Source organism: Phyllostomus hastatus, unplaced genomic scaffold (assembly GCF_019186645.2).
Source record: "Phyllostomus hastatus isolate PE091 unplaced genomic scaffold, TTU_PhHast_1.1 phas_contig_17, whole genome shotgun sequence".
Classification (NCBI taxonomy): Eukaryota; Metazoa; Chordata; class Mammalia; order Chiroptera; family Phyllostomidae; genus Phyllostomus; species Phyllostomus hastatus.
Genome location: NW_025333664.1, coordinates 25,550,774 through 25,568,299, shown reverse-complemented (window position 1 = coordinate 25,568,299; position 17,526 = coordinate 25,550,774). Strand labels below are relative to the sequence as shown.

The 17,526-nt window shown below is 41.2% G+C and overlaps 1 non-coding gene across 1 annotated transcript; it reads right to left on the bottom strand.

Annotated features, from left to right (window-relative positions):
• Nucleotides 1–13,335: 13,335 nt before the first annotated feature.
• Nucleotides 13,336–13,499, bottom strand: LOC123815424. Its single transcript, XR_006785090.1, has one exon. It is a non-coding gene; the product is annotated as a U1 spliceosomal RNA (small nuclear RNA).
• Between the last annotated feature and the right edge of the window lie 4,027 nt (nt 13,500–17,526).

The following is a 17,526-nucleotide window of genomic DNA, read 5'->3' as shown; positions in this document are numbered from 1 at the left end:
CCCCTGGTTGACAGCAGTGAGGAGCAAGCCCTCAGTCCAATAACAGCTAGGAACTGAATTTTGCCGACACCTAAAGCAGCTTGGAAGAGTCCAGCAGAACCTCCACAGAAGACCGTAGCTCGGCCTGCCCTTTCATTTCAACCTCATGAGACCTTGAGCAGAAGACCCAGCCTAGCCTGCCCAGACGTCTCATTACAGATGACTACATGGCATTCTTTTAAGCTGCTAAGTTTATGGTAATTTTTATGCACAACAGAAAACTAATAAAGACCTCTTCTAAACCTATCTTAGTCCTCACATACAGTTAGCAATAACTTTTTAAAAAGGGTTTTATTTATTTATTTATTTTTAAAGAGGGGGAAGGGAGTACAAAGAGAAGGAGAGAAACATCAGTGCAAGAGAGAAACATGGACTGGTTGCCTTCCACATATATGGCCAGGAAGAACCCCCAACTGACCTTTCAATCTATGGAACCATGCCCAACTAACTGAGCCACACCAGTCAGGGTAGTTAACAATAACTTTTGAGCCTTAGGTGTTTACCCGGGCAGGGCAATCAGGCGTGCCGAGACAAATACATACATACATACATACATAAGTAAATACATACATACATATATACTACATAATTGCCCAAATGAAAGAACAGATCAAAGCTCCAGAAAAATTACAACTAAGCAATGAAGAGATAGCCAGACTATCAGATGCACAGTTCAAAACACTGGTAATCAGGATGTTCACAGAATTGATTGTGTATGCTCACAAAACACAGGAAAAAAGGAAGGCTATGAAAAGTGAAATAAAAGAAAATGTACAGGAAACCAACAGTGATGGGAAGGGAACCAGGACTCAAATCAATGGTTTGGACCAGAAGGAAGAAATAAACAGTCAACCAGAACAGAATGAAGAAAGAAGAATTCAAAAATATGAAGAGAGGCTTAGGAACCTCCAGGACAACTTTAAACATTGCAACATCCAAACCATAGGGGTGCCATGAGGAGAAGAGGAAGAGCAAGAAATTGAAAACTTATTTGAAAACACAATGAAGGAGAAATTCCCTAATCTGGCAAAGAAAATAGACTTCTAGGAAGTCCAGGAAGCTCAGAGAGTCCCAAAGAAGTTGGACCCAAGGAAGCACACACAAGGCACATCATAATTACATTACCCAAGATGAAAGATAAGGAGAGAATCTTAAAAGCAGCAAGAGAAAAAGGAGACAGTTACCTACAAGGGAGTGCCCATAAGGCTGTCAGCTGATTTCTCAAAAGAAATCTTGCAGGCAAGAGGGGGCTAGAAAGAAGTATTCCAACTCATGAAAGGCAAGGACCTACATCCAAGATTACTCTATTCAGCAAAGCTATCCTTTAGAAGGGAAGGGTAGATAAAGTGCTTCCCAGGTGAGGTCAAGTTAAAGGAGGTCATTAGCACCAAGCTCATATTAAATGAAATGTTAAAGGGACTTATCTAAGAAGAAAAGATAAAAAATGTGAATAGTAAAATGACAACAAACTCACTACTACTAACAATCTAATCTAAACAAAAACAAAAACAAACTAATCAAACAACTAGGAGAGGAACAGAATCACAGAAAGGGAGATCACATGGAGGATTATCAGTGGGGGAGTGGGAGAGAGAGGGGTTAAATGTACAGGTAATAAGAAACATAAATGGTAGGTAGAAAATAGACAGGGGAAGATTAAGAATATTATAGGAAATGGAGAAACCAAAGAAATTATATGGATGACCCATGGACATGAACTAAAGCGAGGGAAGGCAGGTGGGAGGCAGTGTGTAGGGCAGAGGGGAATAAAGGGGGGAAAGCAGGATCACCATAATAGCATAATCAAAATATACTTTTAAAAATGAAATAAAGTATAAGCTTTCAGTCAAAGAAAGATAACTTTTGATGCTTTGACTGGGTATTTCAAATACCCTCTCAAAGGATGAAAGTCGTTTGTAATGAGATGAGTCCATTTAATGATTGACCTCTTCAGGTGTTATCAATTATATTTATTTTTTTAATATATTTTATTGATTATGCTATTACACTTGTTCCATTTCCCCCTTCATTCCCCTCCACCCTGCACACCCTCTCCCACTCACATTCCCCCCCTTTAATTCATGTCCATGTGTCATAAGTTCTTTAGCTTCTACATTTCCCCTACTATTCTTGCCCTCCCCCTGTCTGTTTTCTACCTACCATCTATGCTACTTATTCTCTGTACTTTTTCCCCCTCTCTCCTCCTCCTACTCCCCTGTTGCTAACCCTCCTTGTGATTTTCATTTCTGTGGTTCTGTTCCTGTTCTTGTTGTTTGCTTAGTTTCTTTTTGTTTTTGTCTTAAATGTGGTTGTTAATCATTGTGAGTTTGCTGTCATTTTACTATACATGTTTTTTATCTTCTTTTTCTTAGATAAGTCCCTTTAACATTTCATATAATAAGGGCTTGGTGATGATGAATTCCTTTAACTTGACCTCATCTGAGAAGCACTTTATCTGCCCTTCTATTCTAAATGAAAGCTTTGCTGGATAGAGCAATATTGGATGTAGGTCCTTGCCTTTCATGACTTGCAACCCTTCTTTCCAGCCCCTTCATGCCTGTAAGGTCTCTTTTGAGAAATCAGCTGACAGTCTGATGGGAAGTCTTTTGTAGGTTACTGTCCCCTTATCTCTTGCTGCTTCTAGGATTCTCTCCTTCATTTTTACCTTGGCTAATGTAATGATGATGTGCCTTGGTGTGTTCCTTCTTGGGTCCAACTTCTTTGGGACTCTGAGCTTCCTGAACTACCTAGAAGTCTATTTCCTTTGCCAGATTGGGGAAGTTCTCCTTTATTATTTGTTCAAATAACTTTTCCATTTGTTGCTCTTTCTCTTCTCCTTCTGGTGCCCCTATAATTCAGATGTTGGAACATTTAAAGATGTCCTGGAGGTTCCTAAGCCTCTTCTCATTTTTTTTTTGAATTCTTATTTCTTCATTCTTTTCTGATTGTATATTTTTTTCTTCCTTCTGGTCCACTCCATTGATGTGAGACCCAGCTTCCATTCCATCACTAGTGGTTCCCTATGTATTTTTCTTCATTTCACTTAGGTAGCCTTTATTTTTTCATGTAATGTACAACCAAAATCAAGCAATTCTGTGAGCATCCTGATCACCAGTGCTTTGAACTGTGCATCTGATAGGTTGGCTATCTCTCAGTCACTTTAAAAAAGTGGTTGAGGGGCTTTTTTTGATGGCTCTGTTTGAATTTCCACCCCCCTCCCCCTTTGGTCTGGTCTCACGTGTTACACGTGAGGGGCAGAGCCCTAGGTGTTCACCAGGGCGGGGCACCCAGTCGCTGGGTTATGACGTTGTATGTGTGGGCGGGGGCCGAGAGGGAACGATGGTGCTTGCTCCACTCTCCCTCAGCCCTCAGTCCCTTCTGCTGCTTACCCCGAGCAAACTGGGCCCCTCTGGTGCCAGTTCCCATGTGAGTGGGCTTGTGCATGTTCTAGGATCCTGTGGGTCTCTCCAACAATCTCTCCTGTGAGGCTGGGAGTCTCTCCCTGAGCCTCAACACCCCCCACAGGTGTTTTCAGTCAGTGCCCTCGAGGCTCTATTTCCCTAGTGCTGGGATCCCTGGGTTGCGTGCAGTACCTTCCTTCACAATCGCCACCTTGCTGGGTCTGCCTGCTGCCACTCGCATGCTCAGGGTCTGCCAGCCGCTGCCTGTGCTAGCCCCAGGGATGCCCATCCATTGCTGGCTCTCAATGCGCTCTGACTCCCTCTGCTGTGACCCGTCGACCCCTCTTTGCCCAGCTGCCCAACTCCACCCCTCCTACTGGTCGGGAAGAACGTGTCTATTTGTAACTCCTTGGTTGTCCAACTTCCATACAGTTCAATTTTTCTGTCAGTTCTGGTTGTTATGCTGTTTCTAAATTGTTGTTGTCTCTATCTTGGTTGTGCAAGGAGGCACAGTGTGTCTACCTATGCCTTCATCTTGGCCAGAAGTCTGTGTTATCAATTATTTAAAGGATGTGCCACAGGTTATGAAAGCAATGTGCATGTAAAAAGCTTTTAAGGCCCTGGCTCGTGTGGCTCAGTAGATTGAGTGCCAGCCTCCAAACCAAAGGGTCCCTGGTTCGATTCCCAGGGCATATGCCTTGGTTGCAGGCCAGGTCCCCAGGGGAGGGGTGTGCGAGAGGCAACCACACATTGATGCTTCTTTCCCTTTCTCTATCCCTTCCCCTCTCTCTAAAAATAAATAAAATCTAAAAAAAAAGTGCTTTTTGAATCAGGAACACCCATCAAGAATCACTACTGACTACTGTATTCCTGACACAGCTTGGTTGAAAACTGGATATTCATCGTGGGCTGTCATTTATTGGTAGTAAACTCATACACAGAACTAAACCATACATAGGTACATTATTAGCTGTTTGGGACCAAGACATAGCTTGACATTTTCCCAGGGTATTCAATGCCCCTTTTTCCTGATGCTAGAAGCACTCTATTTGCCTCAGTGCCTTAACTAGATGGGGTGATAACTGAACCTATTTGCTATTCTAAAGCCTTTCCTAAAAAGTGTTTTATACTTTATAACTTTTTTTCTTAAGAAAATAACTTTCCTTTTGGACAAATGATATAACTTCATTTCAGGAAAAGTAGAGTATATTAAAAAAGCAAAAAGGAAAAACATCTACCTGCAACCTCACCATATGTAGGAAAATAAACTCATCTATAAAAAACACCTTCTTTACATTTTTCTTTATATCTTTTTCTAAATGAACATATTGTTTATATTCATCTTGAGGTATACATATCACTATATAAGTCTATGTATCCTTATGTACATGTTCATGTCCCTTTCTTCATCTCCCTATCTCCACATATCCGTTCCTGAGTCACATCTGTCTGTGTATTTGTGTGTTCTTAACTTGCCCCTGCTCTGCAGTGAGCCCCACACAGCCCTGTGGTGCATACTTCCGGAGCCGACGGTCACTAATGGTTGGAGTCAACTATACTCCTGCTTTCAAGTCTTACCATCATTTCTGAGGCATCTGAGACTTTTGAGTACCTCCCTGACAACCACTTTGTTCCATTCTCTTGAAAGCGGAACATCGTCAGCTCCTAGCAAAGAAGGAAAAATAAACAATAAAAAAATCCCATACATGTTCTGAAAAGGCTTTTTCTGTTCCTCTGCCACTCTTTCTCCAGAGCAACCAACAACAATGACAAGGGAAAGCTGCCAAGATTTTTGTCCTGTGTGGACAAAAATCCTTTTATGCAGATATTTGTTGAGTCTTCTCCCACTTACTAATTACATACAACTTTCCACCTGGATGAGTGGAACAATTGTAGTGGAAGAGTACCACCTGTCATCTGCCACAGACCTCAGCACACCTGGAACAGGAACATGGCAGAGTGGGTGAGCTGGGCTGTGCTCTCACAGCGAGAATGCAGGTGATCAAGATCTTTGGATTCTCTTCCTTCTCTGCATCACTTCCCCATTTTCAATGGGAGCACCTAGAAACTGTAAACAGGGTCTAAGATTTGTAGTGTTTGCAGCTGGGGACTCTAGAGGTGGGGGCAGGAGATTGGAAACAAAAGAGTCAGCAGGTAGATGAATAAGTTCATGTCCTCAAGGGGTGGTGAGAGCTGATGTTCTCAGTGATGTTCTGTCTGGGCCCAGAAACATTCAAGGTGTAAACCAGTGAGTCCCAGGTGCAAGTAAAAAGGAAGGTGGTTTTTTGGGTATGTTTGGGGTTTTTACCTTTTTGTTTTTAAAGAGTTGCTCTTTTATGTGCTTCCTCATCTTGCCTTTTCTGGGATTCTCCTCAACTCTAGGAGGACAAAGAAGCATTTCACATCCTTCATCAAGGAAGGCAGTGTCCGCCAAGAAGAATGACTCCACCCTGACTGGCCGGCAGAATGGCCCAAGGCCAGTCCCAGTGCAGTCGGAAGGAGGCCTGCCAGTGTGGCAATGTGGCAATGATGTGTCACCTACTTGGTTTACTGCCCATGACTGGCCTGACTATTCCGGGGCAGGGCTGTGAGGTTTCCCAGCCTGGGCCTGTGTGGGTGTATGGGCAGAATAGACCTGGGGCTGAGGGCAGAGCCTGAGCAGAATGCCAAAGCTGGGAAACTTTGTGTGCTCTTTCTGCTAGATGGTAGCTCCCCTCCACTTGCTCAGGTCGGCACCTGCTTCTCCAGTCTTCACAGGGACAGGGGTTGCCAGTGTAGCCCACCCACCATCACGGCACTGCCTGTTTCCAGTGCAGCTTCAAGCTGACCTACAGTTGTGGCATCTGGCATGAGAGGGGCATGTCCGGTACCCCACACAACTGGTGAGTCACAGCCATGTGGTCCATCCTGTGGGCTGCTCACTTCCTCTCTGTGCCGGAGTTTTGCCCCAGAGCCCAGTCATTAGACAGGCCCCGAGTTCTAACTTGAGACTAGTTATTCCAGAAGCATCTCCACATGTGTCCAGGGAAACTGGAAAGCAGCCTCTGCTCTGGCTTCCTGGCCTCCTCCAGGCCCAGGCAAACAGGTCACACCCACTGACCCTCCTCTGCCCCCTCATCTCTAAGAGATCATCAGAGCAGCCTTGCTGCCTGTAGCAACAAGGGCCATGGGCAAAAACAGCAAACAGCTAAGGGAAGTGGATCGTGAAAATCAAAGAAATAGAGAATTCTTGGTTCTAGTGCCCCAGAAGCACCAGCCTCGTTGCTCCTGACAGCTGGTCCACCTCCCAGCCCGTGTCTGAGCCCGTGACGCTCTCTTCCTAACACAGGTCATCCATCTCATCCTGGGGTTATCCCAGTTTGCTAGGAAATTATTCCTCCTAATGAAACCAACTTTCTTTGCTATAGTATTTTCCATCTTCTCATATGTTTATTGGGTACTTGTGTTTCATTCACAAACGTTATATCTGTCTAAATTTTTAAATGCATTGCTGTAAAGCTGTGCCTAGTATTTTTTTTCTGGTGATATCTGTACATTGTTCTTCTTACTGCAAATACAACTGGGTTGTCCAAAAAGTTCATTTAGTTTTTCCCATAAAATAAATGACACATTTTTCATTTTCACCAATGACTTTATTGATTTGGATATTTTTAGTATGTTGGGTACCTCCTGCTATTGGCTTCTAGTGGGTAGAGGCCAGTGGTGCTGCTAAACATCTTCCAATGCATAAGACAGCCCTCCAGAAAAGAAATATTTAGCTAAAATGTCAGTTGTACCAAGAAACTTCACAAACCACTTTTGACATGTTCAGTCAGTCACAGCATCTTCTCCATACACTGCATACATCTTTTTTTTTCTTTTTGTGTTTCAGTTGAGGTTTTACCTTTCTTGAAATAATAAAGCACAATACACTAAAAATGCTGCATATTTTCTTCCATCTTTAATATTCAAATGGCTGCACAAAAATTCACCAATTCTGATAAGTTTTTTAAATGCACACTGATTATGACAGCTGTGATAATACAATCTAACAAAATTGTTTTAGATGAAGTTAAAGACAGCTAAGTGCTACTGGAGTCGTGGAAAAAACTAAACAAACTTTTTGGTCAACCCAATATCTTTATTGTCTCCTTTTTATTATTTGATAACACTTTTTAAAAATGTCCATTTTAGCCCTGGCCAGATGGCATAGTCCCAAACAAACGTTTGCAGGTACAATTCATAGGCAGGGCACATACCTACGTTGTGGGTTTAATTTCTGGTCAGTGCATATATAGGAGGAAACTGATCAATGTTTCTCTCTCTCACATCAATGTTTCTCTCACTCTCTCTCTCCCTTCCTCTCTCTAAAATCAATAAAAACATATCCTCAAGTGAGGATTTAAAAAGTAATAATTTAAAAAGTCCATTTTATTGTTTTTCCTTCAATGAATTAGCATTTGGTTTGATGGGTCAAATTTATATTTGGGCTTTATTTGTTTTTGTTTTATTTATTTCTACTTTTATCTTTACCAATTTCTGCCTAGATTTCCATTGGATTTGCTTTGCTATTCACTTGCTAGTTTCTTAGGTTGAAAAAAATTCACCTCATGTCAGTCCTTCTTGTTTTGTTATCAGTTCACCTGCAGATGTGGATTGATGTGTAGCTCTCTAATTATTGTTTGTTTCTGAATATTTTGTGGCTCGGTTTTTATTTCCTTTTAAAACCAAATACCTTTTAGAGAACTTTTATTGAAGTTTAGAAGTTTGCCCTGATCTGTGTGACTCAGTAGGTTGGGCATTGTCCTGCAAAGGTCAATTTCGATTTTTGGTCAGGGCACATGCCTGGGTCACAGGTTCATAGGAGTGGCAGCTGATCCATGTTTCTGTCTTATATTGATGTTCTTCTCCCTGTCTTTCTCCCTCCCTTCCCCTCTCTCTCTAAAACATAAATAAATAAATAAATAAATAAATAAATAAAAACTTTTTCAAGCTTTTTAAGTTAACAAGTTTTTGGTTAAATTTCTGTTATTAATTTTTTTTAAGATTTTATTTATTTTATTTTTATAGAGGGAAGGGAGGGAGAAAGAGAGAGAGAGAAACATCAATGTGTGGTTGCTGGGGGCCGTGGCCTGCAACCCAGGCATGTGCCCTGACTGGGAATCGAACCTGCGACACTTTGGTTCGCAGCCCGAGCTCAATCCACTGAGCTACCCCAGCCAGGGCTCCTGTTATTAATCTTAAATTCTATTTCTTTGTAGTCAAAGAATACAGTTTGTATAACTTTTCATTTTTCTATTGAGACAGGAAAAGGAAAATCTGCTCTAAGTTCAATGTTACAAAGTGCAACCTGCAAAGTCAATGTGATGCTCATCAGACTGGAGGGAGCTGGGCACCTCCTCTCTTTTGCTCTGGAGATTGTACTTTTCTTTACATGCTTCAAAAATAGCTTTGCCTTTTTTGTAGCCCAGACCATAAGTTAAAGCCCCAAGCCAGTGTTTCCCATACTGTGTTCTGTGAAGCACCAGTTCTATAGATAGTAATAGGTGATGTACAGGAAGGGCTCTGTTTGGGGACTGCTGAGTTAAACAGAACTGACTACATTTGGCGCCTCAGAACCTCTGTATTTTTTAGTGCATTGATTGGCTTTCTAAGAGGAGGGAAAAACACAGTTGTGTTTCTCAAACAAATATGGAATGCAACCCTGCTGTGGGACACAAGGTTAATGCTCCAAAAACAGACACTGTATGCCATGCTGCCCAAAGCCCTATTTTCAAATATACGCCTATGAAGTTGTTTGTCTTGGTCAAATTTTATTTAGCTCAATGGTTAGGGTCATTCCTTCATTCTGCCCTCTCAGTGTGCTTGTATCCTGAATCTACGATCCAGAGTTTCTGCCATTCCTCTGGTACTCTTACAGTGGCAGGTCAGATCAGCCTGTCTCCTGTGTTCTCCTGTGATGCATAGATAAGCACTTGGAAAGGACAGGACCAAGGACAGAGCCTTGTGTGCCTCTGGAATGTCTTATACGCATCTCATTCATGGAATGAATTTGATAGTAGAAGCTGCCTAAGCCAGCACTTGCCAAACTTCCTTGTACAGGTGAATTGCCTGTGAATATTCCTAAAATCCAGACTTTGATTGAATGAGTTTGGAGTTGGGTCTGAGATTCTGCATTTACAAAAATCTCCCTGTTGCTGCCAGTCCTAGGACTACATTTTGAGGGCAAGGTATTAGAGCACTGTGTTGAGAAGGAATCTGAGGCAACATTTCTGCTCAGTGAGAAAGTGTGTCATGACCCATTAGTAATGTTTGCCATGGGCAGAGGAGCAAGTTGTAAATACATGCGTCTTTGCCCTGCAAGTCTCTATGTTGAAAATGATTCAAGACGGTAAAGGAAAAAAAAATAAGTTTTTCACATGGTAGAATGTTATGCAAGTGTGAAAATGGATCTATATATTCTAGAAGGCATCCATTTCAAGATATAATGTTATATTATTTAAAAGGCAAGGTTGGAGAATAAACTATACACACTCTCCCATTTGTGTGAAATAATCAACAATCATATATTCTGACAATACCAAGAGTTGATAAAGCTGTAGAAAATGAGAGCATTCTCGGCCCTGGCTGGCATAGCTCAGTGGATTGAGCGTGGGCTTCGAACCAAAGTGTCACAGGTTCGATTCCCAGTCAGGGCACATGCCTGGGTTGCAGGCCACGGCCCCCAGCAACTGCACATTGATGTCTCTCTCTCTCTCTCTCTCTCCTGCTCCCTCTCTTCCCTCTCTAAAAATAAATAAATAAAATCTTAAAAAAAAAGAAAATGAGAGCATTCTTACACTTCTGGTGAGAATGTAAATGGGTATAATCACTTTGGAACACTGGCATTATTACTATACTTGAAGACGCCATAGTCTATATAACCCAGTGATTCTCCTTTGAGTATGCACATGAGAGAAACTCATGCATTTCTCCACCAACACTCATGGACAAGAATATTCACAGCAGCATTTCTAAAATTGTTATTTATTTATTTTTAGACAGAGGGGGAGACTGGGAGAAAGAAAGGGAGAGAAACATCAATGTATGGTTGCCTCTTGCACACCCCCTCTTGGGGACCTGGTCTGCAACCCAGGCATGAGCTCTGATGAAAATCAAACTGGCAGTCTTTTGGTTTGGAGGCTGGCGCTCAATCCATAAGCCACGCCAGCCAAGGCCACAGCAGCATTTTCATGTAATAGTCTCAAATTGAAAATTACTCAAATGCCCCTCAAGAGGAAAATAGAAAAATTGTGGTAAATTCCTAATGAAATACAACACAATAATAGAAATGATAAAACTATCACTATATGTGGTTGAATATCACAAACAAAATGTTGATTGAAAGAAGCAAGAGACACACACAAAAAATACATGTATGATTCCATTCCATATATTTAAAAACCAGTGCCCTGGGTTTTTCCATTCCATATATTTCAAAACCAGTGCTGTGGATCAGTGGATTGAGCACTAGCCTGCAAACCAAAGGGTTGCTGGTTCAATTCCCAGTCTAGGGCATATGCCTGGGTTGTGGGCCAGGTCACCAGCAGGGGGCACCCGAGAGGCAACCACACACTGATGTTTCTCTGCCTCTCTCCTTTCATTCCCCTCTCTGAAATTAAATAAATAAAATCTGTAAAAAAACCAGGAAAATATAAATTATATCACTTAGGGATAGAAATGCAGGTGCTAAAGCTTTTTTACTTTTTTTTGTTCATTTGTTTTAAAGAGAGGGTGAGAAACATCAATGTGTGGCTGCTTCTCACACTCACCCTACAGGGGATCCAGCCCACAACCCAGGCATGTTCCCTAGACTGGAGATCAAATTGGCAACCCTTTGGTTCCCAGGCTGGCACTCAGTTTACTGAGTCACACCAACCAGGCTAAAGCTTTTTTTCTTTAAGGCAAGGAAATAACTATCAAAAGAATAAGAATTATGGGCACCTAAAAAAATGAGATTTTTATGACCAGGGAGGAGCATATGGGGAACTTTGGGGGGGCAGCTTCTCATTTCTATTCCTTTACCTAGCTGTTGGTTAGATTTTTATTAAGCTGCACATGCAAAGTTTAAAAAAATTGTCTATATGCTAATATAATACATGCTATATACAACAAACTCGTGTATAAATATGTGTGATCATCATGGAGAATTTTTGGAAGGAGACACAGGAAACTGGTCATCATGATTACCTTATAAAGGAGAACTGGGGCTCTGGCTGGTGTGGCTCAGTGGACTGATCATCAGCCTGTGAACTGAAAGGTTGATGGTTCAATTCCCAGTCAGGACATATACCTGTGTTGCAGGCCAGGTTCCTGGTTGGGGGCCTTGTGAGAGGCAACTGATATCTCACACACTGATGTCTCTCTCCCTTTCTTTCTTCCTCCTTCCCCCTCTCTCTAAAAAGTAAACAAATAAAATATTTTTTTAAAAAAGGAGAACTGAGGGGTAGCAACAGGGGAGTGGGAAGAGGAGAGAGGGAGAAAAGGTACAGAGAATAAGTAGCATAGATGGTAGGTAGAAAATAGACAGGGGAGGGCAAGAATAGTATGGGAAATGTAGAAGCTAAAGAACTTATATGTATGACACATGGACATGAACTAAAGGGGGGGAATGTGGGTGGGAGAGGGTGTGCAGGGTGGAGGGGAATGAAGGGGAGTAATGGGACAACTGTAATAGCATAATCAATAAAATATATTAAAAATAAATAAGTAAGTAAATAAATAAATAAATAAAATATTTTGGCAACAAAATTGAAAATTTAAGAACTCTACTGCCAAATAAAACACTTTTATGACTATAAAAAGAAAAGAAGAATGGGGGGTTAGAGTATCCAGATCACAGTTTTACTTTTCATTTTATTTCTTTAGTTCAGTTTGAATGTCTTTAGCTGCTCTATTAAAAACAGTTCATTGAAAATCAGTATCTCTCATTGCCTGCCTGTCCCCCAGTTTCACAAATTAAAAAGTTGCATGATTCTACTTACACATAGAAACTTTAACAGACATTATTCCATCTAATTCTCCTCATGTCTTGGCATAGGGGAGGATTCCAGTTCCCATTAAAGTTAGGCATAACCATGTGACTTGATCATGCTAGTGAAATATGAATGGAAGTGATATGTCTCACATCTGGGGAGAAGCAGTTAATGGTCAGTGTGTATCCTCTGTTTTCCTTTCCCTCTGTGGTGATGACCAACAGTGTGACAGATAGGGAATCCCCTAATAATTTAGGTTTCCTAATTGCAACGTACATGTAATGTGAGTGAAAAATAAACTTGTATAGTTTTGAGCCACTTCAGTTTTAGCATTATTTGTTATTGTAGCATTGCCTAACATGTACTGACTAAAATAGAGCCCTTATTTTCCCAAGCACACAGTTTCATGAGGGCTTGAGCTCCAAGGTCATTTGCCCTTTCATGACCATACTGACATACCTACCTTTTAAGCTATTTTCTCTAGGGCAAGATAAATTGACAACAAGTGATCAAGGGTTTTTAGAGAGGTGGGTTTTTAGGTATCTAATACATGAAAGTCAGATTCCTCTGAAGTTTAAAGAAAGTCCAAATGGATGGTCATCTGCAGAAAGGACTGTCTTACACGTTTTCCCATGGGTGAACTCTTAGGTGAGGAGTATGTCTTCTTGGGTGGAGGAAGAGAGTGGAGATTAGAAGAGGGACAAAGGATGCTAATGAGACCTATTAGTCATGAAGAGATTTTTTTTCTTGCCTGGTTGGGGGTGAGGTCTCTCTGTGTGACTCACAGACCTAAAATTCTCCCACTTCAGTATTTTTCAAACTTACCAGATGATTATTAAAAATGAATTTCTGAAAATTACTTTCTTTTTTGTTTGCTTGCTTTTGTCATTGTTGTTTTGGTGCTGGGAAGAGGACAAAAGCATTCCCCCACTACCACAAATTATGCAGTTGAGTTTCCCACATTGGGGAAATTTCAGGGGTCAGTGCATCCAGAGTGCAGTGGATAAGCCTTGTCCTGGGGAAAACCACCTTCGTAATCAAGGGATCTCCCCTGCAAGGTAAGTATAGAACCTAGTTTGAACCTGGTATTCAAGAAGCAGTACAGAAGAAAAATCAATAGGCCTAAGAAAAATAAAACTGGAAAAGGGGAATGACTTTGAGGAGACTCAGGAAGAGCCCAACTAGAAATGGATGCATGATATACCAGAAGGTTTATTTGTGTTACACATTGCTCTCCCAGTTGTAAACTTGAGGAGCTTAAAAAAGAAGAGCAATTATTCCTGGGCATCTGGCTTAATTTATTCATGCCCAGTGAAGCTCTCCAGCAGTTTTCAACAGAAGAAGCTTAAGTATAGTATAGTAATATTAATTAAATAGTATAGTATATAGTATAGTAATATTAATTAAATTCAACCACACAAAACAGAGACAGGGAATGTATTTTTAAAAATAATTTCTTAATTTGTGGATGCAATGACATGATATCTGGCCTTTGTTTTACAATAATTCAGTGGGGGAAGACTATATGTAAAACAGAATTGGCCATGAATTAATAATGTTAGAGATGGATAATGGGGGCTCATTAAGTTATTCTCTTCATTAAAAAACAAAAACCTTACCACTTTTATCTGTCCATATGATTATAATCATTCACTGAGAGCTGCCTTCTAAAGGGAATAACCATAGAATTTGATAATGGAATGTGTAAATAATTTTCACTAAAATTGGCTATCATTATACATAACTGCAAAAAAGCATATTAAAAAAAACCCTACCTCATTCTACACTGCCCTTCCATACACCTCTGTACTTTAGTTGAAATAAATAGGAATTAATAAATAAAAAGCTATTTAAATGCTAAGTTAAAAATATTCATAGATTAATGTCAACACAACATGAACAGTAAGCACTGGTGTTGGTGTCAAACCTATACTATATAATATTTGGGTCAAATACATTTAAGAAAGTTTAATGCTGGCTGATGTGGCTCAGTTGGTTGGAGCATTGTGCCTAAGGGTTGCAGGTTTGATTTCCAGTCATGGCACATGCACAGATTGTAGGCTCATTCCCCAGTTGGGGTGTGTGCAGGAAGTGGCTGATCTGGATTGGTGTTTCTCTCTCCAATTGATGTTTCTTTCTCTCTCTGTCCCTTCCCTTCTCTCTCAAATAAGAATAAAATAAAACATAAAAAAAAGAAACATCCTGGCTGGTGTGGCTCAGTGGACTGAGCACCGGCCTGTGAACTGAAGGGTTGCCAGTTCAACTACCAGTCAGGGCACATGCTCGAGTTGCAAGCCAGGTCCCCTGGTGGGGTGTGCAAGAGGCAACCACACATTGATATTTCTATTCCTCTCTTCCTCCCTCCCTTCACCTCTTCCTAAAAATAAATAAATAATCTTTAAAACAATTAACGAAAAAAAAGGAAACACCTTGCATAGCTATAACTATATTTCTAAATGTTAATTGGTATAAATATTTTATTTTTTTCATTGAATCCTAATAAAAGTGTTACATATAATTCAGTGTGTAAACTATTCAAGTATTAATTATTAATCTTTTTAAAATTGATTTTTAAGAAAAAAAGGAAGAGGGAGTGAGAAACATCAGTTTGTTGTTCCACTTATTTATTCATTCATTGGTTGATTTTTTTAAATATATTTTATTGATTATGCTATTACACTTGTCCCATTACCCCCCTTTATTCCCCTCCACCCTTCACACCCTCTCCCACCCACATTCCCCTCCTTTAGTTCATGTCCATGTGTCATAAGTTCTTTAGCTTCTACATTTCCCATACTATTCTTGCCCTCCCCCTGTCTATTTTCTACCTACCATCTATGTTTCTTATTCTCCATACCTTTCCCCCTCTCTCCTCCTCCTACTCCCCTGTTGCTAACCCTCCATGTGATCTCCATTTCTGTGGTTCTGTTCCTGTTCTAGTTGTTTGCTTAGTTTCTTTTTGTTTTTGTCTTAAGTGTGGTTGTTAATCATTGTGAGTTTGCTGTCATTTTACTATACATGTTTTTTTATCTTCTTTTTCTTAGATAAATCCCTTTAACATTTCATATAATAAGGGCTTGGTGATGATGAACTCCTTTAACTTGACCTTATCTGAGAAGCACTTTATCTGCCCTTCTATTCTAAATGAAAGTTTTGCTGGATAGAGCAATATTGGATGTAGGTCCTTGCCTTTCATGACTTGCAATCCTTCTTTCCAGCCCCTTCTTGCCTGTAAGGTCTCTTTTGAGAAATCAGCTCACAGTCTGATGGGAAGTCTTTTGTAGGTTACTGTCCCCTTATCTCTTGCTGCTTCTAGGATTCTCTCCTTCATTTTTACCTTGGCTAATGTACTATGATGTGCCTTGGTGTGTTCCTCCTTGGGTCCAACTTCTTTGGGACTCTCTGAGCTTCCTGGACTTCCTGGAAATCTATTTCCTTTGCCAGATTGGGGAAGTTCTCCTTTATTATTTGTTCAAATAACTTTTCCACTTGTTGCTCTTCCTCTTCTCCTCCTGGTACCCCTATAATTCAGATGTTGGAATGTTTAAAGATGTTGGAACGTTTAAAGCCTCTTCTCATTTTTTAAAATTCTTATTTCTTCATTCTTTTCTGATTGTATATTTTTTTCTTCCTTCTGGTCCACTCCATTGATGTGAGACCCAGCTTCCATTCCATCACTATTGGTTCCCTGTGCATGTTTCTTCATTTCACTTAGGTAGCCTTTATTTTTTCATGTAATTTACAACCAAAATCAAGCAATTCTGTGAGCATCCTGATCACCAGTGCTTTGAACTGTGCATCTGATAGGTTGGCTATCTCTCGGTTGCTTAGAAAAAACTGAATGAGGGGCATTCATTTCTGTTTGAGCCATCTTCCCCCCGCTCCCTTTGGTCTGGTTGCACCTGTTACATGTGAGAGGCAGAGCCTTAGGTGTTCACCAGGGCGGGGTACCCAGTCACTGGGTTGTGACGCTGTATGTGGAGGTGGGGTCCGAGAGGGAACAATGGAGTGTGCTCCGCTCTCTGTCAGCCCTCAGTCCCTTCTGCTGCTTACCCCGAGCAAACTGGGCCCCTCTGGTGCCAGTTCCCATGTGAGTGGGCTTGTGCACCCTGTGGGACTTTCCAACGACCTCTCCTGTGAGGCTGGGAGTCTCTCCCTGTGCTTCAACCCCCACAGGTGTTTTCAATCAGTGTCCCAAGGCTCTATTTCCTAGTGCTGGGATCCTGGTTTGGTGAAGTGCCTTGCTTCATGATCACCACCTCGCTGGGTCTGCCGGTTGCCACTCTTCAGGTGGGGTCTGCTTGCTGCTGCTTGAGTGCTCAGGGTCTGCCCGCTGCAGTCTTGCACACCCCAGATGCCTTATGTGCCCAGTCCCAACACTCTCTGCTCTCTGTGGCACACCAGCGCCCAGCTACCCGACTCTGCCCCTCCTATCAGTCTGGATGAACATGTCTGTTTTAACTCCTTGGTTGTCCAATTTCAATACAGTTCAATTTTCTATCAGTTCTGGTTGTTATTCTGTTTCTAAATTGTTGTTGTCCCTATCTTGGTTGTGCAAGGAGGTACAGTGTATCTACCTATGCCTCCATCTTGGCCGGAGGTCCCCATCGGTTGATTTTTATATGTCCCTTGGCCAGAGATCAAACCTGCAACCTTGGCACATTGGGATGATGTTCTAACCCAGGGGTGTCCAACTTGTGGCCCTAGATGGCTGTGAATGCAGCCCAACACAAAATCATAAATTTACTTAAAATATGATGAGAACTTTTTGTGAAACAACACTAGAGTGGATGAAGCCTAGAATCAAATTGATGATTTGGCCCTGGCTGGTGTAGCTCAGTGGATTGAATGCAGTCTCTGAAACAAAGGGTCACCAGTTCAATTCCCGGTTGGAGCACGTGCCTGGGTTGCAGGCCCAGGTCTATGGGGTGCGTGAGAGGCAAACACACATTGATAATTCTCTCCCTCTCATTCTCTTTCTCTTCCCCTTTCTCTAGAAATGAATAAATAAAATCTTTTTTTAATATATATTTTTAAAGATTTTTATTTATTTATAGAGAGGGAAGGGAGCGAGATAGATAGAGAGAAACATC